The following is a 26,411-nucleotide window of genomic DNA, read 5'->3' on the forward strand; positions in this document are numbered from 1 at the left end:
CAAGGGATCCTGATGCCACTGGGTTGGTGAATTACCCTTACCTGTTACACACACATATGTAAGTCACCCACTATGTTTATTATGGCATTTCAACAGGGACCTTGGTGTAAGCATATTGCTTGTGGTCAAGCATAGAATAGTGGAGAGCTGAGTTAGAGAAATGATGAGAATGGGAGAAGAAGGTATACTGGTGGTAGGCTTTAAGACAGGTTGGAGCACTCACTTTTGTCCAGTGGGGTATGCACCTTTCCTCAACTATTTTATTTACTTAATAAAACAATCCCACAACATTTACTATCATCTAGTTAAAAGGGTAATCAAAACAATGTGAAAAATGTTGTAGAACTATACTCCCAATAAGGGGCACCTAAGAAAACTAAACAAATCTATACTGTCTTTTAATAATTTCTCACTTCATAGAGCATTTCTAGTTGGAGATACTTTGTAGCAGAGTAATAGCATCTCCTTTTAGAAAGATCCTCCCCAGTAGCTTTCTTCACTTTGTTTTAGAATGAATTTATTCTGTGTCATCTAATACAAAGTTTATGTATTTGTCAAAATCAAGAATACAGTCCTTTGTCTGTATGTCAATGTGGTGAGAACTCATCTCAGAAGGGAGCACTGCCAAAGGGAAGTTGAACTCCCTTAATGCACCTCAGGCCAATTTCAAGATTCCCTCAGCACTTGCATGTTTGGAAGCCACTCAACCAGAAAGGAATTTAGGGGCTGAGAAATTGGATGGTTCACTGTTAAAAAGCAAGGACCAATATCAGATTGGTGGCAGTGAGGGACCTCTAGATGTAAGAGCACTGCCTAGAGCCAAGGAAATTTGCATAACTGTGATAGTGGAAACATCAATAATAAGAAATTGAATCTGTCCAGAATATTAGGTGTTTATACTGTGATGTCAGTTGATTTTATTGCATAAAAGGATGCAATGTTTCTCACCTTCCTCAGTTGGGGATTAAGATACATACCCTTTTCAGTGCATTGACCACAATGTCTATGAATGTGCTCAACATGATCCTGGGAAGTGTTCTAGAGGTCCTGATTCCAAAAAACCTGGTCTCTGAGGATATGACTCAAAACTTACAGGCATTTGCCTTTCTCAATTCTTTTTCAGATTCTTAGTACTGGAAGCAGAAAAGAATCCCCAAATCTGAAAATCCCAATCCCTTTCAGTGATAAAGCTGAAACAAATTCTCGTTCCTTTTTATTCAGAAGCAGAAAAGCTTTGCCATATATTTAAAATAATATTTGCTTAGAGTTCAATCCTAAGAGCCTCCTTGAGAAACATGGTCCTCTTTTTTGCAAGTGTGAGGACAGGAATAAACTACTCCTCTCCTATGGATCAGACAGAATGTCTTCCCTAATCAATAGGCTTGCCCTCTCTCACCATCACAGGTATCTCAAAGTAGGAAGGCCCTCAGGGCAGTCTGTCCTGCAGATTCACAGCCTATTTCTAAAAGAAATACCAGAATAAACTATTCAGCTTATTTTTCTAAATTCCAAGTTTACCCAACACAACTGGATACTTTATATTCTAATAAGATTATCTTTTCTCAATCTTCTTCCCTTTTTCTCTCTTGAGAAATTTTATTAGCAATAATTCTCTTTGTACATTTAGTTCATTTAGTTAACCTACGCTTGACTGCTACCACTCTTGGGGGAATTAACTATTTGTGCGATACTACTAATAAAGCAAAGAAACAGCCATTTGTTTTAGAAACTGATCATAATAAATAATCTGCTGATTATTATCACTAGAAACCAGTGAAGCACTTTTATCATTTCCAGAAAACCACTGGAGACTATAGGCAGTCTAAGAAAACTAAGGAAACATTACAAGGAACAAAAAAAAGGAATATTACTATATTCTCTGAAACTCTCCTGGATGGAATCATAAAATAATTTCTTCAACAGCAGGAAATAATGTATCTCACAACATGGGAACTCTTAGGTTTTGATGGATTTTTTTTTTTAATTTTATGTAGCTCACAAAATAAACTAGAAAACTTCATGTGCAAGGGGAAAGAGGGACTGAGGAGGCCATGGCAGCAGCATCCAAGCAGCCTACCTAGGCATCAGCTAGGCTCATCTGCTGATCATAAAACAGAAAGTGCTGACTTACAGTGAACCAGAATTCTGCTCTAGCAGCTAAGACTAAGACACAGAGACTCGGATCCCTTTTCAAGCCACTCCTTGGCTTTCTCCAACCCGGAGAAAGTGCTCCCAGCATGAATCAAGGGTAGAACCCAAGAAGCTACTCCAGGTGGGCACTGGCCTCTCTCCAGCATGCTTGGTCCTTGGGTTGGCTCCCAGAGAATGCTATGCAAACATCCAGCATTCCAAGGCTTAGGCCACACACAGAAGCTGTCAGGTGTAGATGGCCTCAAATGGACTTTCTCACTCTGGGGAGTACAGGCAGGGAGGTGGGTGAAGGGAGGTCAAGAACAGGGTGGGGAAGAGAGTGCCTCATAAACACTTCAAAAGCCATCCCAGGAAAAGCACAACTCACAGATATTTCCATAGACATCAACCTGAAAAAAGTCATCTTTTTAAAAAATAAGTCACCCCTTCCCCTGTAACACTCCCTGTCAATTTTCAGGTCATGCCACAACAAATTGATATGCTAAAAAGATTTGTGGACTCTTACAAAGCCTCAAAATATTTGTAGATGTTACCTTAAAAAGATCTAAAGTGATGGATTAAAGTAAAAAAAAAAACTGTGACTAGAAACTGGAAGAAATATTAGTACATGCCATAAGACATCAGGGGAAAGCGTAACTGCACCAAATCCAGAGTCTCCCAGAAAGTTCCTTCTCAGCGGCTGTTCTCAGGGAAAACCAGCATGTTGCACTTTTCACATAATTGCTTTTCAGGTCTGCCTCCCAAGGAATTCCTCCATGAATACCTAAGTCAGCAAAACAATAGGAATTTTTATATTGATCCTATAACCCTGGAAGGTCTATGAGCTATAGGCTTCAATAGGAGAAAACACATAAAGTATTGCCAACTTGCATACAAATTTTTAACTTAATGTAGATAGTGTGGAAAATGCATCCATTTTTTTCCTTTTTCCAGACAGCAGACTTTTTTCTTATATAGTGTCCACTTGTATTAGGCACAGACCAGCTTTCACTGAGTGCACTAAAGCCAGACAGTCCAACACAACTTCCTGATGGCCTGCCCCTTGGGCACATGATCTGTTTATAGGGGACAGTCCTGGATGGCCTGACCTATATCCTGGGCCTCCAAGCTCCAGGTTGTATCCTTGTACTCCCAGGCTACTGTCTCCTTGCTTTCAGGTTTGACCCTCATTGCTCTATTCCTTGGTCTAAATTCACCTTACCTCCATTACAGTTTTACCAGACCCTCTGGTCACCTTCCAGTAACATCTCCCAGCTGACTTGGACCCTGTTACTCTGGCACCTAGCCTACTTCATGGGGGGAAGTGATAGGGAAAAGTTTTAGATTGAATATTAAGGTAGTTATAGAAGCAAAATAAGTAATGTGTTCCTTTAAGATTTGCTCCCCCCCGCCCCCCAACTCTCATTGTTTAAGGTGATGGTAATCTGACTCTTTAACCAGTAACTTCATTAACCTAACAAAGCTGCAATGCCTGGGTGAATTTACAATGTATATGTGCCTATCTTGTGTCTGTGACTTGTAAATAGGAACTGGAATTGTATTTACACATCAAACACCACTAGGGATGAGATAATGGCTAAAAAGGATATAAAAAGAGAAATGCTGAACAAAGGGGCGCAGATACTAACCAGATCAGTTTCTGGCGGTCCCACCCACTGGCAAGTAGAACTTTTATTATTTTACCTGAATTCTGTGTCTCGGTGTATTTCTTTCCAAGATTTCTGGAACAGAAGTACTACCTCTCAAAGAGAGATGTATTTTCAAAACTTGCTATATTTTTTCCAGATGGCAAACTCATCCTCAAATTAAATATACAGCACTTATTTGTTCAACAAACCTACCGAATGCCTATTACTGTAAGATTCCTCATGCTGAAGGTACAAAAATAAGCCACTGTGTTCATCCTCACCAGTCACTAATGTACCACACTAGGTAGAAATCAGCCCAACCTATCAAAGTTACATTATGAATCCAAAGCAAAACAATAATAACATCTTAGAATTATTCTCAAATTTATCATTTTCAAAAGGGATATATAAACATTAATGATTTTAAATCAAATTCTCACATCGCTTCTCTGCCTTTTGGCTAAGATCAAGTGTAAATCAAATTCTCACTAGCAAATTGAAAGAGACCCTTAACAACATTTAAACAATCTTATCAGGCTATCTCTGTTCCCAACTGTTTTATCATACTTCTCTCATTAACTTCTCTCTCCACAGCCTCAATAAGAATATTTTAGAAAGGTGATCCCTAGAACTCATATTCTACCTTTCAATGCTAGAAGAAACATAATTTTATGGCCCAAAGTGATCAGATCAAATCTAGGTTATGAAGAGTAACTGAAAAATATGGTGAATGTTCAAATTTTAAAAAATTATTATAGTTAAAGACACATTACCATTCCTCCTCACTTTGAACATCCTCATTCCCATCATTCTTGCCACTTTCTGAAAAAGTTTAGGATGTCCTCTTCTGTGTCCTTATTTGAGCTCTCATGGCTGACTCAATACTCTAAATTGATTCAAAATGTTTTCCTTTCATGGTCACTTTGACTTTGAAGAGGAGCCAGAAGTCACATGGTGCTGGATCTTATTGAATAAGGTGGATGAGGACACTCAGTAATTTTTGTTTGTTTGTTTTGGTGAAGTACTACATTGTAGCCCTTGGCATTCTGGGTTAGTCATTATAAAGAATGTGGTGGCACATGGCTATAATCTCAGCAATGCAGGAGGCTGAGGCAAAAAGATCACAAATTCAGGCAGTTGTAATGTTTTTTTGAGCCTGCCTTTTTGTTGGATGACACTCAGCAGGAGGATTCACCATATTTTTTTTTATCACACCTTGTAAAAATACTCATGGAAGGGGACTTCCAGAACTGCTTCAGAAAGTGGGAAGGAAAATGGAATAAATGTCTTAGAAGGCAAGCAAAGTATTCTGAGGGGAATCAATGGCAATGAGTCTTTTACTGTAATAGATTTTAAAAATTTAAACATTAATGGTATATTTTGAGCTCACTTTGTAGATGGCAGCATAGAGATCTTGGGTCTCTTGATGATCTCTAGACTCCTAAATATACCAGTACCAAGTTACCCACTAGAAAGAATAACAGGCAGGATCAAGAAGAAATAGATGCTGCTGGAACAATCTTTAGCTTACAGACTCATTAAAGCTAGCAAAGAACACTTGATAGCCATCTAACAGGTCAGAGCAAAAGATATTCCTAACTACCTTTAAACAAATGAGGTTATGATTCTTGAGTTAGCACCTTTTCAAAAGTTCTGTTGATAGAACCACAGAGGCTTTTTAATGCTATTTGACAAGAAAGGTAGAAATTTGGAAATTCAGTCTTATTCTTGCCATCTTACAATGGATCAGAAAGCTTCTTTTTTTGATGTTCAGATATATTCTAAGTCTTATAACCTAAATTTATATAAAATTGAATTTTACTGTTGTCTATTAAAATGTTACACCAACATGTTCAATATATAACTCTTGATTTCACCTACAAAACTTGCCTATCTCCCATGGTACTACTACAAGTTCAGTGTTCAGGCCACAAACTTGGCAGTCACCTTTGCAGTTCCTCACCCTACAGAACCAATTCACTATCAATTCTTGTTTGTTTGACCACATTTCTCTTCATCCTCACTGCTGTCCCTTTCCTCAAATTATCACCAAATTGGATCTGAATCACTGTGTTAACTTTCTAATTAGTTCCACTTATGTCCCTGTATAATCCTCCACAAACAGGCAATGATTCGAGTGCCCATAACATGCAAGTAAGTCATGGTGAATTTGGTCCCAACAAATATGTCATTGAGTGCTGGGTGGTGATATAACATACGGGAAGATGAGGGATATTTTGGATCTGTTGGAATTAGTGACCTCATCACATCACTACACTTTGAAAAGGCAAAAATGAATTACTTTATATAACTCTAAAAAGACAGCTGTAATTATTTGGATGCATGCCTCAGAGAACACCACAGAATGGACACTACACATAGTGACACATTCCAGAGGATATGCAACGAGCATCAGGGGAAGATCAAGGATGAATTGAACAGCCTTAGTGAAGACAGACATGGCCCAAAAAGATGTAAAGAATAAAGCTGGGAAAGCAATAATACACAGCCACCAGGAAGATGTTAACCCTGTTACAAGTGATGAAACCAGTTAAGAATTCCAGCCACACAGCAAGGCCTTTAAGGGAAAAGGCTTCACATTATCTCACCCCTGACACCATTTGTCTGGTGATTATCAGAAGACTGAGCAGCGGAGATGAGGGTTATATTTAAATGTGTGTTAGTTTCAAGTTCCTTCCCTACCACTTACATCTGGTTTGTACACAAATGACATAGTTTCATGACTGTGAAAGATGTACCTCCTGCCTGTCCCTATTCTTGGTGGCTCTCTCACTAAAATAATAACAACAACAAAAACGGATACCTATTATATTTGGAAAGACAGAGAAACTTGCACATACAAAAAAATCTAAGGCCACAGAGATGCAAAAGCCATTTCAGTAACCCAAAAACTAGAATGAACAGTTAGTACAGTCAGGGTTTGTTTTCTATACTGATTTAAAAAGTTATCTGTTTAAGCATTCCATACTATACTGGTAATAAGATGACCACACCAGAGGGGAAACCGTCAAGAAGCCACATGCCAAGGCCCAGACAACTTTGCCTGAGGGGAAACAGCATCACTGTAGGTAGGTGTTCAGAAGGTAGATAACCCCATTGCCATCCTTTCAGGATTTTTAACCTATACAGAATCTTTCACATATCATTTTTTTTCTGGGTGTGTGAGCCCCTTTCCAAAACCCAATTTCTTTCACAAATCAGACATTAATGAGAGTTTAATAAGGAATTAATTTCCACTGGGCCAATGCTTAAATGTTGCTACAATGGAGGGTACTGGAAGAAATTCTGCCTTGAGGAGGCAATCAATAAGCAGAGTAGAGAAAAGAACAGAGTAACTACTGAAAGTCCCCCTGGACTAAGCAAAAGTGGGGGGAGCACAGAGATTCTGTCTTACTTATCTCTTTAGCCTCAGAACCTAACAGGTGCCCAGAATTCACAAACTGCTTATTGAATTGAACTGACAATTGTAAAAAAAAAAAAAAAAAAAAGACCACAGGTGAAAGCTTGGTAAGTGAAGTGAGAAACTAGAAAAAAAATAAGGGCTTGAGGGTTCAGGAGGAGTGAACAACTCTAGTAGTAGAGAAAGAGAGAGAAAAATTACAAAAAGTGAATGGAGAATTAAATGCCAAAAATAAGACCTGACAAGAACATTATATTTGCACACAGGTATGCACACATCTGCACACAAAAGCAGTAAGGACTAATGAGGATTAGAACTCACAAGAAGGATAAAGGGCTAGGGGTGCTGGAAGGCACCCTGGTTAATTTTAGTCCTTGCTTCCAGGATGGGAGGTGGCTGAGGGAAGCTGGAGGTAGCCAGTAAGATGAACATCAGACATGCAGTGGGGAGCACGTCCATCATCAAGGCAACTCCAGGCACTCAGCTCTAGCTCTTTTCTTCCTTCAACAGAAACCCCATGGGTTAGCCCTGAACCACTCATTCCAAAGGAGATCTCCTCTAGTCCTATTTCCCAATATAAACCGAAATTCACCTGACAATCTACCCTATTTTTAATCATATGTATCAAAAAATGATCTGCTCTATAAATAGGTTGCAAAACTGGGCTGTGCTTTTTGAAAACATTAAAATAGAAATAGCCCTGACATAGATCAATAATGATTTGCGCATTACCCTGTGCTGTTTATTTTTAGCCCCCTAAAAAGAGCCCAATATCTGTAGCATAAACTCCTTATCATCTTCAGGAATACTACCAATTAATGACCAATGCAGAAAAAAATTTAACTTACTTTACTCTTATCATTCTTTTAAAAATAGAAATAAATTCAGACTCAGAAGGCTTTTGTTTTACTGCCTCATTATATATATTCAGGCCTTTAGGGAAGATCATAAAACTCACAAAATTTGACACCTTCTTTATTACTCTCTGTTTTCTTCCATTTGCCCATTTATCTAATAGTTCAGTTCTTTATCCCACAGGCAAAAAGGTATATGTTAATGCACATAAACTTACAGAGAGAGTTTTGTGTTGCTCAGAAATAGGAAGGAGTCTGACTCTCTGCTTCACCTTTCTTTACTTGTACATCATCATTTAGTACATTAAAAAAAAAAACAAAACAGAGCTGAAAACCCCAGTGAGGAGCTCCACAAGACACAGCAATGTAAAAGGTGCATTAGAAAAAGCACTGGACACTGAAGCAAGTAACTGGGATCCAATTCTCTACAGAGGTTGCCTTTTCCAATTCTCTGTTTCCCACTCTCACACAGTTGGTGTCAGTGAAAAGCAAGTTTCTTCTAAATACAAAACACGTTATGATTATTTGTGGACTACTGGGGTCTGCAGTGAACTTGTGAACTTCTAGGGGTTCTGAAAGAGTTCCATCCTCAGGTTTGCATCCTCAGCCACCAGACCAAAACCTGAAATGACACACATGCTCAGGAAGTCTTGACGGAAAGATGAGATTGTGTCACTATGACATTGCACAGCTCCTTCAGGCATTCAGGTCCTTGTGTAAGAGGTCTACCTGGAGTCCATACAACAGCCATCAACAGCTATGTAATTACCCTGAGATTCTGGGCAAGATTTTATTTGGCAGAATATGTGTATAATTTCTCTGAGAAGAGGGTACACGTATTTTATTGTTTCAAAAAGTCTGTTATTGTTTTCTGTCCCCACAAACTTAAGAGTCATTAGCCTAAAGTAAAAGTATTACTGGATCATGAACTACGTACTAGATATGCACACTTGTGCTGTATTAGGTACATTACAAAACAACAGAAATTACAAAAGCATGAGATAAATACAAAATAAAATTTAAAAATTTTTCTTTAATTATATTTAGCAGTAAAAACTTTTGATCTTACTAAATAATCATTTAATAATGACTGTGTTTCATTTTGTTTGAAAATTTAGGTTTAATTTTGTTTTTTTATTTGGAGACAGAGTCTCGCTACGCAGTTCAGGCTGCCCTTGAACTCATGGCCATCCTCCTGCCTCAGCCTCCCTAGTGCTGACACTACAGGCATGTGCCACTACACCCAGCTTAGGTTTAATTATTTGTGATATGTTAATCAGAAAGTTTTTCGCTAAGTTCAATTTATTTTATAATAGCTGGGTTTTAATAATTGTCACAGTTTTAAGCTATAAAATTACACATAATATAAACATTTTCAAACACTGTTTTTTGTAATGTTCACTCTAAATATAAGTTTCTTTATGGTTCATTTTCCTCTTAAAATGACACATTTATCTTGAAAGGCTAGATTCATTATATATAGGTACATTTTTCTTCTGCTTTGTAGAACACTTTTCTGCTGTGCAACACACACTTAAGTTGGTTATCATCACAAACTGCTTAACAAAATAGGGACATTTTCTTTTTTATAAAAGAAAAATAAATGTAAATTATCTGTAAGTTTGACAACTTTTAGCATGTAACCAGTAAACCTTTGAGAGGTACAAAGGATGTTCATAGACTTTGCTCAGCTAAATATATGGCACTGTATGGCTTCTACTACACACAATGTTAAAAGTTTGTTTTTATAAAATTAACCTATTGGGAACATTCTGAAAAATTCTGTGTAACTCTGGTTTCTACATCTTGGCTATAGCATCTTGCTTATCAATAATGTAATGAATAAACTCATTTCTTGCAATTTTACTCTGGAATCTTTCTCTATGAAATAGCTGGTGGTTAAGAGGAAACACTATTTAGGTTTTTTTCCATACATTTTCATAACAACTGTGAGCAAATCTCTGGTGGGGGCTTATCAAAGAGAAACTCTTAATATATTTCATTAGTGAAACAGAAATGAACAAGATCTACAGGTCAGATTTAAAATCCTTCAAATGTAGAACAAAGATTTTGCCCTCCATGATCTAATTTCTTCATTAATACTTGTTTCTTCAGGATATTGGCAACATTTTCTCTAATTTCTTCAACAGCATTTTCTGACAAAGAAACTCATTTTATTTTTTTTATTTTTTTCATAATATTTTATTGATATCTTTCTCAAAATGTAATAATAATATTTAACACATTTATAAGTTTGCGTATGATAAACTATCTTTTTAAAAAATTCTTTTATTGGTATATTTCAGGTATACAACACATTTACATTACTCATTGGGAACTTGTACCTTCACATGATGCATCTTGATTCTTATTTTTTCCCCATTCCTAGCCATCCTATCATCCCCTCAACCCTTCCCTATTTACAAAGACTTGGTTTCCATTTTTCCCATTTCTCATCATTTTTCCTTTCCTTTCTTTCCTTTCCCCTGACCCTCCCACTAACCCTACCTCTTTGGACCTTTTCTTCCTATTTCACATTGCCAATTATACATTCTAATTATTGGTATATTTTAGGTATACAATATAATGACATTCATCATTGGAAATTTGCACCTTTACATAATCTCTCTTGGTTCTTATTTTTCACCCTTGCCCATCCTTCCCTTCAACCCCTCAAGTCCTCCCTATTTACAAAGATTTTGTTCCTATTTTTCCATTTTCTCCTATTAATCCCATTCCCTTCTATCCTTTCCCCTAGCTCTCCCACTTCCTTCCCCTAGCTCTCCCACTTCCTTCCCCTTTGCCCCTTTTCTTCCTATTTCACATGACCTATTATACATTTAGTCCTTATTTACACTTTCAGTTTCGCACACTTGGGAAATGATTTGGTATTTACATGTGTGTCCTATTTATTTCACTTAAGAGTATTGCCTCAATGTGCATCCATTTAGCTATAAATGTCTCTAATTTCTCATTTTTTATGGCTGAGTAGTACTGCATTTTATAAGAAAAAACCCCAACAATTTCTTTATCCAGTCTCCAGTTGATGGGCATTTGGGCCATTTCCAAGTTTTAGCTATCACACACTGTGCTGCTATGAACACGGGTGCACATATATCACTGTGGTATGATTCTTTTAATTCTATGGGGAAGATACCCAGCAGGGGAATAGCAGGGTCAAATGGGACTTCCAGTCCTAGTTCTTTGAGGTATCTGCATGCTGATTTCCATAGTGGCTGCAACAGCAATGGCCCAGGGTTCCTCTTTCCCCTCAGCCCCACCAGCATTTGTTATTGGTTGATTTCATGATAGCAGCCATTCTTTCTGGAGTGAGGTGGAATCTCAGCGTTGTTTTCATTTGCATCTCTCAAATGACCAGTGATGTTGAACATTTTTGCATGTGTTTATTTGCTATTTCTACTTTGAGAAATGTCTGTTCATTTCAGATGTCCATTTTCAGATTGGGTCTTTAAATTTGGGAGGGCTGATCTTTTTAAGTTCTTTATAGATTTGAGAGAGTAGACCTTTGTCTGAGGAAAAGCAGGTGAATATTTTTTGTGGGTTGTCTCTTCACATTCCTGGTGGTTTCTCTTGCTGTGCAGAAGCTTTTTAATAAGAAGAGACCCCCCCCCCCAAAAAGAAGAGATCCCACTTGTTGATTGTGCTAGTTCATGGACAACTGAGGTTTTGTTCATAACATCTTTTCCTACACCAATGTCTTCAAGAGTTCTACCTAACCTCTGTTCAAGCCGGTTCAGCGTTTCTATTTTAATATTTAGATCTTTAATCCATTTCAATTTTAGTTTAGTGCCTGGCAAGAGGTATAGGCCTAGTTTTAATCTTTGGCAAGTTGAAACCCATTTTTTCCAGCACCATTTACTAAAGAGACTATCTTTCCTCCAGTGAGGGTGTTTGGCTCCTTTATTGAAGATGAGATGACTGAGTGTGTCTGGAGTTGTTACTGCATCTTCTAATCTGTTCCACTGGTCCTCAGGTCTGTTTCTTTGCCAGTAACATACTGTTTTTATCACAGTAGCTTTGTAGTATAGTTACAAGTTGAAGATTGTGATACCCCCTGCCATGTCTCTGTTACCTAGAATTGCTTTTGCTATTCTGGGTCTCTTCTTGTTCCAAATGAATTTTTGGATTGTTTTCTCAAGGTCTGTGAAGTATGCTGCTGGGATCTCAATTGGAATTGCATTGAATCTATATGGCAGTTTTGGAAGTATGGCCATTTTCACTATATTAATCCTTCCTACCCAGGAGCAGGGGATGTCTTTACATTTTCTGATATCATCTTCAATCTCTCTTTTCAGAGTGCTATAGTTTTCAGAGATGAGGTCTTTGATTTCTTTCGTCAGGTTGATTCCTAGGTATTTCAGTTTTCTGGATGCTATTGTGAAAAGAATTATTTGCCCTATTTCTCTCTCAGTGAGTCTGTCATTGGTGTAGAGGAAAGCTATTGATTTTTGTGTGTTGACCTTGTAACCAGCTACTTGATTGAATTTGGTTATTAAGTCTAGAAGACTTTTGGTGGAGTTCTTGGGATCTTCTATATAGAGTATCATGTCATCTACAAAAATGACAATTTGACTTCTTCCTTTCCTGTCTTTATTCCTTTTCTTTCTCTTGTCTAATTGCCATGGCTAATGTTTCCAAAACTATACTGAACAAGAGTGGTGACAGTAGACATCCTTGTCTTGTTCCTGATTTTAGTGTGAAGGATTTCAGTTTTTGACCATTTAGTATGATATTGGCTGTTGGTTTTTCATAGATGGCTTTTATCAGTTTGAGGTAGAGACCATCTATTCCAATTTTTTGTAGGGTTTTTATCATAAATGCGTGTTGGATTTTGTCAAATGCTTTTTCTGCATCTATGGTGATAATCATATGGTTTTTGCCCTTGGCTCTATTGATATAGTGTATTACGTTGATTGATTTGCATATGTTGAACCATCCTTGCATCCTTGGGATGAATTCGACTTGATCAGGGTGTATGATCTTCTTGATGATCTTCTGGATTCTATTATTTGCCAGTATCTTAGTAAGGATTTTTGCATCTATGTTCATTAGTGAGATTGGCCTCTAGCTCTCTTTTTCAGTTGGGTCTTTCTCTGCTTTGGGGATCAAGGTGATGCTTGCTTCCAGGAATGAATTTGGGAGTACTGCTTCCCTTTCAATTTCATTGAAGAGTTTAAACAGTAGTGGCAATAGTTCCTCTCAAAATGACTCATAGAATTCAGCAGTGAAGCCATCAGGGCCCGGGCTTTTCTTAGGTGGTAAATTTTTTATTACATTTTCAATTTCATTAGTTGATATTGGGTCCTTTAGAATTTTTAGGTCTTCTTTGTTCAACTTTGGTAATTCCTATGTATCTAGGAACCTGTCCATTTCTTCTGTGTTTTCCATCTTATTGGCGTATAGGTTCTGGAAGTAGGTATTGATGATCCTCTGGATTTCTGCTGGGTCAGTTGTAATTTCACCCTTTTCATTCCTAATTGCATGGATTTGGGCCTTTTCTTTCCTTTTTCTGACAAGGTTGGCCAAAGGTTTGTCAATTTTGTTGATTCTTTCGAACAACCAACTCTTGGCTTCATTGATTTTTTGTATCGTTCTCTTAGTCTCCATTGCATTGATTTCTCCTCTGATCTTTATAATTTCCTCCCTTGTATAAGCTTTGGGTTTGTCCTGTTCTTCTTTTTCTAGAAGCTTGAGGTTCAGCATCAGGTTGTTTAATTGGGCTCATTCTGTTTTCCCAATATGCATATTCACTGCTATGAATTTCCCTCATAAGACTGCTTTCATTGTGTCCCATAGATTCTGATATGTTGTATTGTCATTATCATTTAATGGAAGGAACTGTCTGATTTCTTTAATTTCCTCTGTTACCCATTGGTTATTCAGAAGTGTGTTGTTCAATTTCCATGTGTTTATGAAATTTTTTGAGTTTCTTTTGCTATGGATCTCCAATTTCATCACATTATGGTCTGATAATATAAAGGGGATAACTTCAATTCCTTTCCACTTACGTAAACATGTTCTATGCATGAGTATGTGGTCTATTTTGGAGAATGACCCATGTGCAGCTGAGAAGAATCTGTATTCTGATTTTGTGGGGTGGAATACTCTGTAAACATCTGTTAAGTTCTTTTGTTCAAGAGTTTGATTGATTTCTAGTATTTCATGACTTATTTTTTGTCTAGTTGATTTATCTATTTGTGGCAGTGAGGTATTGAGGTCCCCTACTACAATTGTATTAGTGCATATATGACTTTTCACGTCCATTAATATCTGTTTTATACAGTTGGGTGCACTAGTGTTTGGTGCATAGATATTTACAATTGTCATCTCTTCCTGTTGGATTGTTGCCTTTACAAGGATGTAGTGTACCTCTTTGCCTCCCTTAATTAGTGTTGGTTTGAAATCTACTTGATATGCAAAAAGTATAGCTACTCCTGCCTTTTTTTCGGGTTCCCATCACATGGAGTATTGTTTTCCACCCTTTAACTTTCAGTCTATGAGTTTCTTTTCAAATTAAGTATGTTTCTTGTATGCAGCATATTGTTGGATCTTGCTTCTTCACCCACTCTGCCAGTCTATTTCTTTTGATTGGTGAACTGAAACCATTAACATTGATGGTTATAACTGAAATGTATTGACTTATCATTGTCATGACTTTTTCTTTTTGTTGGGTTCTCCCCCTTCATATTTAATTTGTTGTGTCCAATGGGTTCATTCTGCTTTGTTTCCTGGGGTTGTGATCCTCAATGTCTGTTCCTAGGACATTGTCTAAAATTTTTTGGAGTGCTGGTTTGGTATTCATGAAGTTCCTAAGGTGCTCTTTGTCATGAAAATATCTTATTTCTCCATCAATTTTGAAAGATAATTTTGCAGGGTACATCAATCTGGGTTGGAGGTTGTTTTCCTTCAGGGCTTGGAATATGTCACTCCAAGTTCTTCTTGCCTTGATGGTTTGTGTTGAGAAGTCTGCTGTGATTCTGATGGGCTTTCCTATGTTTGTGATTTGTTTCTTTTCTCTAACTGCTTCTAGAACTTTGTTCTTCTGTTGGGTTTCTGGAATCTTAACTATTATATGCCTATGTGTAGAGTTTTTTTTGATCAAGACTAGTTGGAGTCCTATATGCCTCACTTATCTGTATGTCAAGTTCTTTTCCCCTGCTTGGGAAGTTTTTTGCCATTACTTCTGTGAACAGTTTTTAATGTCATCTGCACTCTTTCCTGTTTCTTCTTTGACTCCGATCAGTCTTATGTTATTCTTCTTTGCATTGTGTAGCAGCTGCTGGATTGATTTCTCATGTTCCCTTATAATTTTGAAGCAATTTTTCTTTTCCTGGTCACTAATTGCAATCTTATCTTCTATATCTGAAATTCTGTCCTCACATTGGCTCATTCTGCTTTGCAGACTTTCAATGGAGTTTTTGATCTCCTGATAATCTATTTGCATCTGTTTTATGGATTCCATTTGTTTCCTATGTTGGGATTCCATCATGTTCCTCAGCTCCTCTCTAGATTTATTAATCATGTCTTGCACTATGAGCACAATCTCTGCTGTTATCTGAAATATTATTTCTGATTTCATTTTTTCCAGATCCTCTTTTGTTGCCAGTTCAGTGGGTCCAGGTGGTTGAGTATCAGAGTGTTCCATCTCATTTCCCTTTGGAGTTGCTGTAGGTGATCTGGAATTCTGGTTTTGAGACTTATTTACATGTCTTCTCATTTCCACCTGGGAGGGGATGTTCACCACCTCTGAGCTGGGAGCAGTGGGACAGCGGCTCAGAAGCCCCTTCCTCTGGGCCAGGAGTGGCGGGATTGATGGTCACTCAGAAGCCACTTCCTCTGGACTAGGAGCGGTTGGACTGTAGCTTAGAAGCCCCTTCCTTTGGGCCAGGAGAGGCAGGACAGTGGCTCAGTAGCCCTGATAAACTATCTTAATTGGCATACTTATAGGACTTTGTGTACTCAGGTCATTAGATTCTAGTTTTATTTATTTATTTATTTATTTTCCCCCTTTCACTGCTCTCCCTTCAACCCCTCCATACCTCCCTTTGTAGAAAGACTTTGTTTCCATTTTTTCATTTGCTCATATTAATTCCATTCCCTTCTTTCCTTTTCCCTATCCCTCCCACTTCCTCTTCCCCTTGGCTCCTTTTCTTCCTATTTCACATTATCCATTATACCTTTTAGTCCTTACTTACACTTTCAGTTTCTCACACTAGAGAAATTATTTGGTATTTATATTTGTGTGTCCTACTTCTTTCACTTAAGAGTATCGCCTCAATGTGCATCCATTTAGCTATAAATGTCTCTAATTTCTCATTTTTTATGGCTGAGTAGTACTCCATTTTATTTTTTAAAACCCCCACATTTTCTTTATCTAGTCTCCAGTTGATGGGCAAGTGGGCTGTTTCCAAGTTTTAGCTATTACAAACTGTGCTGCTATGAACATGGGTGCACATATATCACTGTGGTATGATTCTTTTAATTCTTTGGGGAAGATACACAGCAGGGGAATAGATGGGTCAAACAGGACTCCAATCCTAGTTCTTTGAGGTATCTCCATACTGATTTCCACAGTGCTTGCACCAGTCTACACTCCCACCAGCAGTGGAGCAGGGTTCCTCTTTCCCCACAGCCCTGCCAGCATTTGTTATTGGTTAATTTCATGAGAGCAGCCATTCTTTCTGGAGTGAGGTGGAGTCTCAGTGTTTTTTTCATCTGCATCTCTCCAATGACCAGTTTTACATATGTTTATTTGCTCTTTCTACTTCTTTGTCTGAGAAATGTCTGTTCATTTCAGATGCCCATTTTCAGATTGGGTCTTTAAATTGGGGAGGTCTGATTTTTTTAAGTTCTTTATAGACTGGAGATAGTAGACCTTTGTCTAAGGAACAGCAGGTGAAGATTTTTTCCCACATTGTGGGTTGTCTCTTCACACTGCTGGTGGTTTCTCTTGGTGTGCAGAAGCTTTTTTAGTAAGAAGAGATTCCACTTGTTGATTGTTTGTGCTAGCGCATGGGTAACTGAGGTTTTGTTCATAAAATCTTTTTCTACATCAATATCTTCAAGAGTTCCACCTAACCTCTGTTCCAGCCAGTTCAGTGTTTCTGTTTTAATATTTAGATCTTTAATCCATTTCAATTTTAGTTGAGTGCATGGTGAGAGATATAGGTCTAGTTTTAATCTTTGGCAAGTTGAAACCCCATTTTTCCAGCACCATTTATTAAAGAGGCTATCCTTCCTCCAGTGACAGTGCTTGGCTCCTTTGTCAAAGATGAGGTGGCTGAGTGAAGAAACTCATTTTAAATAACATCTTTTTCAACATATTATCTTATATTGTTTTAGGACAAGAGCAAAGAGGAAGATAAGAATTAGAAAGCAGAACAAATGTTTCTAAAAGATATGTGGCTTCTGTATGCACAAGTAAAAAACTTCAAGAGAGGATTTAAAACTCATTGTTTAGTTTAGTGAAATTTTATTAAGATTATTAGGTGAGGTGCTAGAGTGCAGCTCAGTGGTAGAGCATAAGTTTAATATGTATAAGGCCCTGGGTTCAATCTCAGCATCAAAGAAACAAATGAAAAGATTATTAGGTGAATTAAACACTGAAGAAAAATTTTAGAGGTTATTATATATGTTTTTCTAATCATGATACCTTTGTATTATCCTTAAGAAGTGTTTCAAGGTCAAGTATACACTTCCTTCCAATATGTCAACCTTAATGATAGTAGAAATAAATCTACATTTCAATTATTCATCAGTTTTGAGATTTAAGGGCCAATTTATAAGATTTGCTTGGACTGTTACTGTTTTCAACTTATAACTTAACCCTAAAACTTATTTTAGACTGAAGTGTTAACTCCTCCATTTTTACATTGTTCACTTGTGTTTGCTTGCACAAATAGTGATACCTAACACATTTTGTATTTGTCCCCCCCTCCACCCGCCCCAGATTCTCTTAAAGCTTCTTGGCATTGTGTTGTTTTTGTTGAAAACGAATGTAATTGAAAAGAATTAATATTCTTCAAATTAATTTAGCTAGACACATAGAAATACTCAGCAGCATCCTGCAGACAAGTGAGGGAATAATTGTGGACCTCAGCACATTCAGGGAAACCCACTTCTCCCTTCCAACACCTCATTTTCTTATCTAACACACTGCCTTCTCACCTAAAGAACAGGAGAGGGTGGAAATGTCACTCTATATATTATATTAGCATAACTTAATTTTTTTCTTTTTTTTGTTGTAAGAAATGAACTGGAGTTCTAATATTTTCTTCCCATACCTCTAGAGGTTAATCTTGCAAACTCACTCTGAAAACCAGGTCAAGATAATCCCTAGTGCCATTTCCAACTCACAAATGAAGAGTTAATGGGTTTATGCTAGAAAAGCACTAGTAGCTCTTGCTATCTGACTACTTTAAGAGCTCCTCGGTAATTCCAAACTCAAATCTCCTTCCTAGTGGCTCCAGAGAAACCCTCTACCCAGGAGCCACTGAGAGAAGAATCAAGAGGATCACTGGAGTGAGTTTCCTTCCATGGCAACTTAGAACAGAGTCTAGGTGAATCCACTCAGAGTTGGGAGAACAGGGTAACACCAACAAGTCTCTGTCTCGTAGCAAAATTATTCAGCACACAACAACTGCATTTGGAAACCTTAATAGCTGCAAGCGGGAGGGATGCAATGGGGTCCTGTGTTTTCATGGTTGTTCTTTTGGACAGCTCTACTGTGTGGGGGAAAAAGAAACAAACTGTATTCTATTATGCAAAAAGTAAAAGGTTTTGAAATTTTAGTCTTATTGCATTGAACATATTTTTCTACATGTGCCATCTGAAAGGCAGGCACTTAAGTCAGTCCAGTGTGTATCACTCCAGATAGGGGTAATAAACCCATATTCTAGGCAGTGGGCTGAACATCCTGGCCCAAGGACTGAGGCTGACATCAAGAGTCTGAAAGTCTTAAACATTTAGGAAAAGAAATATTTCTTTAGCAGTAGGAACTGGTTACCCATAACAAAGGTAAGTTTAAAATAAAAACAAGACCAAAAGATAATCTTTGGAATACATCTGATCAAATTTCCTTCATGAAAACTAGCTTATCTCTTGATTTTAGAGAACTCCCAGAGAATTCTAAAGCCTCTGATTCCCTGCTCTTTCTGATTAACCACTCTCCTAACTAGAATCCTTCAAAAAGCTAAGGATAATTCTATCCTTAGGAAATTAGTTGAGGAAACACACTATATCTGTGTTTGAGGAAAGGTGGGAATATATAATATAGGTGTCATTTAGTTTTTCTTTCTTTGGAAAAATTTTGTTAACAAAAAGAGAAATGACAAGAAAAATAATCAAATCTAGGCTGGTTTCTATTAGTTTAAAATTTTCACCAATATTATCTATCATCAGGAGACTAAAGATAAAAAGTTATTTGTATCTTATTTAGTTATAACACCATTCTAATAGGTTTTTTGGAAAGTGACAGGATGGCACTTACAGATGATACTTTTATTTGTGTTACTTCTTCAAATTTAGGTGTATAAGTACTGGTATTATATTTCCTACATGAAGGGGCAGAGTTATTAACTATGTGAATTCTCACTGGATTCCTGTTACATGTTTGCATATTGAATTCCCCCTCATTATTTTCCCATGAGATTAGACCCTCCACACTCTGCCAACCCCAACCATCTCACTCTGCCCAAAAGAGCTGTTGCTTCTTTTTGCATTAAAGTATGAAACTTATTGATTATTTTTGCATAGAATTTTAGGTCAACATTTATTTGAGCACTTCCATATAACACAGGTTAAAGAAATAGCCAGAATAGCAACTTAAGTCAACCAGTGACCTGGTGAGTATTGCCTTACAACTAAAAGTTTCTAACTTTACACACTAATATTACATCTTTCAACTTACAAAAAGGAAAAATGAACCAACAAACTTGAAAGATGAATGGAATCATATAGTGTTAAACACTAGAACAAATCCACAGAAACAGTCTAGTTTTCTGTCCTTTCTCAAAGGAAGAACATAAAGTTCAGGTAGGAGCTTGGTGACTCCCTGTATCCTTCTATAATCAAAGGCAGAGCCAGGGACAGGGCTCAGGGTTCAAAGCAAAAATGAGGGATGCTTCCTGAACTGACATATTATAACATGAATGATCCTTCAGGTCTTTATGCTAAGTGAAGACAATCACAAAAAAGACAAACACTGTATGATTCCACTTACATGAGGTAGAGTAGTCAAAATCATAGAAACAGAAAGGAGAGTGGTGGTTGCTGGGGCCCATGGGAGGACAGAATAGGAATTACTGCTTATTGGGTACAGAGCTTTTGTTTTATGAGACAAAGAGAGTTCCAGAAATGGATGGTGCTGACAATTGCACACCATTAGAAATATATTTAATACCACCAAATTGCACACTTTAAAATGATAAGATGGTAAATTTTATGTCATGTTTATATTTTACAATAAAATAATACATTTTTAAAAATACTTTTTCCATTGAGACTTCACTCACTTTCCTTTTTAAAGTTATAACCTACATGAAGTAATCCTAGTTCAAAAATGTTTTAATCTGCATTAATAACCTTTGAAAATACAAGCCTAGGAAAGCCTCTGAGATTCAAGCAATAAAACTATCCACTCAAAGTATACTGAGTCCATAAGCCAGGGTGCTTCTGTGAAGGACTCTGTGCTGGAAGTGAATGAATAAAGCTCTAACAACAGTTCCAAATTCAATCATCATGGCATGCCTCTATCTACTCATCCAAATAACTGCAGGCTCTTTGGGCATGTGTTCAACTGCTTAATCTAGCATGAGGGGATGGCTACACTCAGAATCCAAAGCTCTATCTTAGTCTCAGCCGAAAAAAAACCAACGCTATTATTTCTCATCAGGATAGAGTCAGGAGAGCCTTTTTTTCCCTAGCCCTTTGCATAAAAATTAGAATATGTTAAATATACTTGCAAAACTCAGATACCTTCTGTGATGAAAATTCCCACATATAAATAAATCTTCCTTATATTGCCCAAAAAGAAAAGCAAAAGGTAACTGGATTCCCTCAAAGTACATCCCTCACTCCACTGGCCTATTCTATCACACCCTCAAATATGAAGATAAATGAGTTTTTAAGAGAGTTTGTCTTTAACAGGTTGGTTATTCCTTGTTAAAATTTCAAATACCAGCTAAGTCAAAAGATGTACATAGATGATTATTATTTCGCATGTATACTTTTAGAATGTAAAGGCTGACATTCACATTGGCATTCAGAGATCTGTCAATTATTTTTAACCAACTGGCGAAGTGAGTTATCTAGAAACAAATGGGAATGACAGATCAAAAGGCTATCCATGCTAATACTTTCAAATGGGGCAAAAGTTAGTTATACCCTGTTGAGTTCTACTTCTTTGGACGACCAATGCAGCAAGCATGGTGAGACATATTGCTTGGGCCTCTAATCTTAGCTGTGACATTTCCTGTCTCATGTTCTACCATCAGTAGTGACCTACTTGCTGTACCACATGGTTTTCCAACTGGGGCTTTTGATGCTCACACATGGGAAACACAATTATTTTTATATTTAGCACAAAATGTAGCCATTAGCCATTTCAAATGATTTCCAGTTCAAGATAGCTATACTAATCTTATTATGTGGTTATTTTTTTTGCTTGGTCATTTAGAAACACACATATATGATTCACTAAAAACAAAGCTTTCATCTTTTAAAAAAATTAAAGCAACCTGTGAAAATACTAAATTACGCCAGTATCTAATAAATTGAAAGACAGCAAAAAGCAAAAGAATCATGTCCTAGTTACTTATCTTTTTTTTGAAGAACTGGTCACAACTAATCTTTGTTGAAAGTGATAGGAAACAATACTGCTAATGTCATTTAGGTCTGAAATCATTATAAAAGTGAAAACAACTTTTAAAGAGTACACCTAAACTAATACTTAGTGAGAGATCAGAAATGTACAAAAAGAGCCACAAGTTTTTACAGGTAAAACTATGGGCAAAAACTAAAAACTCACTGAGAAACAATGCATTAGAAGATACAAATATCTAGCAAGAAAACCTTTAATACAACAGAATACCCCTGAGGATAACTCCATAATGTTGTTTTACCAGGCAGAGTTAATACTGTCATCAATAGCTTTTAAAATTAAGAAAAATGTCTTTCAGGAAGATACCTAGAAGGGTAATATCTGAGTCAAATGAAATTTCTAGTTTTAGAATTTTGAGGAATCTCCACATTGATTTCCACAGTGGTTGTATTAGTTTACATTCCCATTAACAATGTAGAAGCATTCCTCATTGTAAATTATAAATAAAGAGCAAAATAAAAGAGAGCTAATAGGAAGTAGAGAGATAGATCTTTCTCAAATGGGAAGGGGATCAAGAGATGCAGAAAGGTAGCAGGGAATGGAAGAAAAGGGATGAAAAAAAGAATTAAGATGTGTACATGTACCAGTGCCACACAGTAAATGTAAACATTATGTACCACAAATATGTACTAACAAAAAAATTTTAAAATTATCTTTTATTACCTTTGCTTTGCAAACCCTAAAGAAATGAACAAAGGATTCAATACTCTAATGAAGAACACTCGTTCTATGTCACTTATGAATAAGCAAATCCCTAACACTTAACCAAATCTCTAAACAATGTCAGGAGTCTGCAATACACCTATTTAAGTGAATTTCCAAAATTCCATGGCTATACTAGCTCAAAAGCAGCTACTTTTGTGAATCATAAAGGACTTTTCAAATCACAGTGTTCACACATGGAAAAGCACATATTCCACTTTGCCTCTGCCAAAGAAGCTTCACCACCATCCCTCAAAAGTACTTGGGAAATATTCTAGTAATGTGTGTGTACCTATTACAGATTCTTTCTCATCACTTCTTCTTTTGGTATACATTTTCTATAACCTCATGCTGCTTCTCACTCACACAGCCTTGAAAGAAAAAAATAAATAAATAAAAAAGGAGAAAGCTTCGGTTGATCCATAAAGGGCCATAGGCAGGCTCTCAGGAGTTATACAGACCTGTGAAACTTAAATAATAATGATACTCTGACCCAGCCCTTTAATTACTGATCTCATTTTCATTAGGATTCCAATGAATTCTCACACAACTACACACCCAACTCTGCTTAGTTTATAAAGTGAAGATCAAGTGAGGAAGAAAAGGGTTCCCGCCAGGATACACAGGAAGAAAGTACAATGAAAACATCAAAACATCGTCTTGCCTTTCTTCATTTTTCTTACTTGCTTCACAGGCATAACAAAAACAATCTGCAAGAACTAGATTAAAATTTACTTTCAAATACAGATGTATTTTACTCACCATAAAATTTAGATATGTTTTTGGAAATATGACACAAGGAATTTAGCTCAGAAGTGCATTTCATAGTAAGCGACTTTAACAGGTTTTTATGAGTGGGAACATCAGGAGATAGACAACAATGTCAAGTAGACCGATACTCTGTGCGGAGACATCATAGCTTTCGAGGTCACCTAGGGAAGGCGGGGAAGATGAAGAGGAAGGAGGGGCTGCAAAGTTCTTGTCCAATGATGATTTATTTAATTGAGTGGTACTATCACACTGCAAGCCTCAGAATGCAGTTAGTAAATGACACAGCAACCCTCACCACAACAGTGAAAGAAAACACAAAAGTATCTACTTTAGTGATGAAAGGGACAGAGAAAAAAGGACTTTGGAGGGAAGCACTATGCTTTCTTTCTGTCAATCCTTTCCAAATTATTATATGAGCAAAAGCTGTTTTTCAATTTGAACCTTCATAATTACTTCAGAATAATTAAGGACACAGTTTTGAGAAGAAATTGTTTTAGTAGATACATGAGTCAAATGAAAAATAACATGTATGCAGAAAAAACAATTTTATTGTTTTTAAGTGAATTTGCCACTGTAAATGATCATGTAATTATAATTCTTCCAGCTTATGATGTAACTTTAAAAGTATTGATGTCTTTAAAACTATAACAATAAAAAAACCTCAAGAATATTACTCAAATTTCTCTCTTATACTAGGCACCTCTTTCTTTCCCTCACTCCCTCCCTTCCTTCTTTCTTCCCTTCAATACTGGGCATTAAACTGAGGGCCTTGACACTGAGCTATACCCCCTACCACTTTTTTATTTTTAGACAGGGTCTTGTTCAGTCACTTACTTGCCTAGATTGGGCTCAGACTTGCCTCAGCCTCCTCCTCAGCCTCCCTAGTGCTAGGATTACAGGCATGTGCCACCATATCCTGCTTAATTTTCAATTTTTATAAGAAAAAAAACTGAGATGGATGCTTTCAGGCTTAAATGACAATTTGCATCTTACCTTATACTTAAGTAGGAAATAAAAATGAATTTTTAGAGATTAAAACTTCCAAATATTCACTCATTAACTTATTCACTTGTTCTTTCATTCATTTTACAAATACAGTGAGGTTTTCTGCCCTCATGAAATTGATATTCTGGTGGAGGGGGACAGATAACAATAAGTAGACAAATAAATGAGTAAATCACATATTTTTATATCACATGTGGCAAGACTATAAAGGAAATAAAGCCAGGGCAGAAACAGAGAATCAAGATGGGACCAGAGGGGCCCCTAAACAGATAAATATGACAGTCCTGGGAAGTTTGTGTGAACAGTAGAAACTGAAAGGCCAAGATGGAGACAAAAGTGAGGCCTGTGGGAAGTGGTTAGGTCATGAGGGTGGAGCCTTCATGAATGGGATTAGTGCCCTCATAGAAGAGACCCCAGAGAACTAGCTAATCTCTTCTACCAGGCGAGGTTACAGTGAAAATGTGTCATCTCTGAAGAAAAAGGCTGAATCTGCCAGCACCTTTATCTTGGACTGCCCATCCTCCAAACTATGAGCAATAAAGTTCAGCTGTTTATAAATTATCCAATCTAAGGTATTTTGTTATGGCAGCCTGAACAGACTGAGATACCATCAAAGGACACTGGCTACTTTTTTTCAGCTATGTAGTTTTTTCAAAAGTGAAAATATTAAGTTTCTATAAAATAAAATATTTATTTTACAAAAAAAAAAAAAAAAAAGGAAAAGGTGGAGGGAAGACCTGGAGTAGGGTAACTGCTTGGGAAACCAATGGTGGGAATTGGGAATGAAATCAAAGATTATAGAAATGTCTAATGGTTCACAATAAGAAAAAAACGAGTATTGCTTGAAACCAATTTAACCATTCCAGTCTAATAAGCATTTTCCTACATGAAAATTATAGAATTGTAAATCTACCACATAATGGAAAGCAGAAAATTAATGCATCCAGATTTCATAATTTCATAGAGCATTTGAGAAACACTACTTGGAAAATGAGGTGACTATTATAACTGGTGAAAATGCACTAGAGACCATAATTAAAACAGGATAGTAAATGGTGCCTTAGTTCTTGAAAGGGTCACTATCAGGATTCCACTTAATGTCTTCATTACTTCATAGCAAAAGTGGAAATTCACTTAATGTGAGGATGGTACTTAATTTGTGAGATGTTGCCAGAGCACAGGAAAGTATGGAAAAATATATATGAAGAGTCTAGAAAGAACACAATTTAATCAGGTAAGTCAGGAAAAACAACATATGGGAAACTTGTGAGAAATTGTAGAATTTAGCTATCTAGTTGTAAGAATTGATCACAAGAAGTTTGTTAACTGAGAAAATTAAGAAGTCGTTTCTGGGAATTTCCACAAGTCTGTTTGTTAAAAGAATTCCAGGAAACTTTAAGAGATGTGTAAAAGTTTTATGGGAGAAAAACAGGTTTTCCTAGTTTTCTTATTTACCATTGTCCGGGATCAGAGAACCGTGACCCAATGACTCTACGGGTGGTGAGAGAGATACGATTCACTATTTACATCTGTGATGTTTGCAGTGGGCCGGTGGGCTTGATTTCTGCTGAAGTCGCCCTGCTTTCTTGATACCATCTGATAAGAAGAGGGCTGTGGTGTGCTCTTAGATGTACAGGATTGGTGAACGGAAATGAGGGACTTGTAAATTCGCCTGTAGCTTTCATGAGTCACTTAAAGTCACTTGTTATCACCAGATGTTAAAATCAGAAAGACAACAGCCAGAATAAGTAAGCTGCTTTCCTACATGTATAAAAGCCTTACTTCTTTCCTTTATGATTGTCGAACAGTTCCAGAAGAATAAACTGCTGTTCGTCCCCCAGGCTGTCTCCTTTTCTTTCTTTAAAGGTCGGTGCTCTCCAGGGTCTCCGGTCTCCCTCTAGAGAGATCACCCACAGAAACTCACTGGCAATAATTCTGAAGGAAAGAAAATGTGAAAACTGTTGACATTACCAAAAACA

General features: G+C 37.0%; 1 protein-coding gene across 7 annotated transcripts in view; it reads right to left on the reverse strand.

Annotated features, from left to right (window-relative positions):
- Positions 1–26,411, reverse strand: part of Marchf3 (membrane associated ring-CH-type finger 3) — a 157,835-nt gene that overhangs the window by 123,607 nt on the left and 7,817 nt on the right. For 5 of the 7 annotated variants that reach the window (XM_087180548.1, XM_087180543.1, XM_087180545.1 and 2 more), the window contains one exon: positions 26,215–26,367. The exons of 1 other annotated variant lie outside the window; for it this stretch is intronic. The gene's annotated coding sequence lies outside the window, so the exon portion shown is untranslated. Of the gene's footprint in view, positions 1–25,887; positions 26,368–26,411 lie in introns of all 7 variants that reach the window. One more of the 7 variants, XM_087180544.1, reaches the window with a different exon arrangement.

This window comes from Heterocephalus glaber, unplaced genomic scaffold (assembly GCF_053883595.1).
Source record: "Heterocephalus glaber isolate CG9 unplaced genomic scaffold, H.glaber_assembly_v1.0 deba00001463, whole genome shotgun sequence".
NCBI lineage: Eukaryota > Metazoa > Chordata > Mammalia > Rodentia > Bathyergidae > Heterocephalus > Heterocephalus glaber.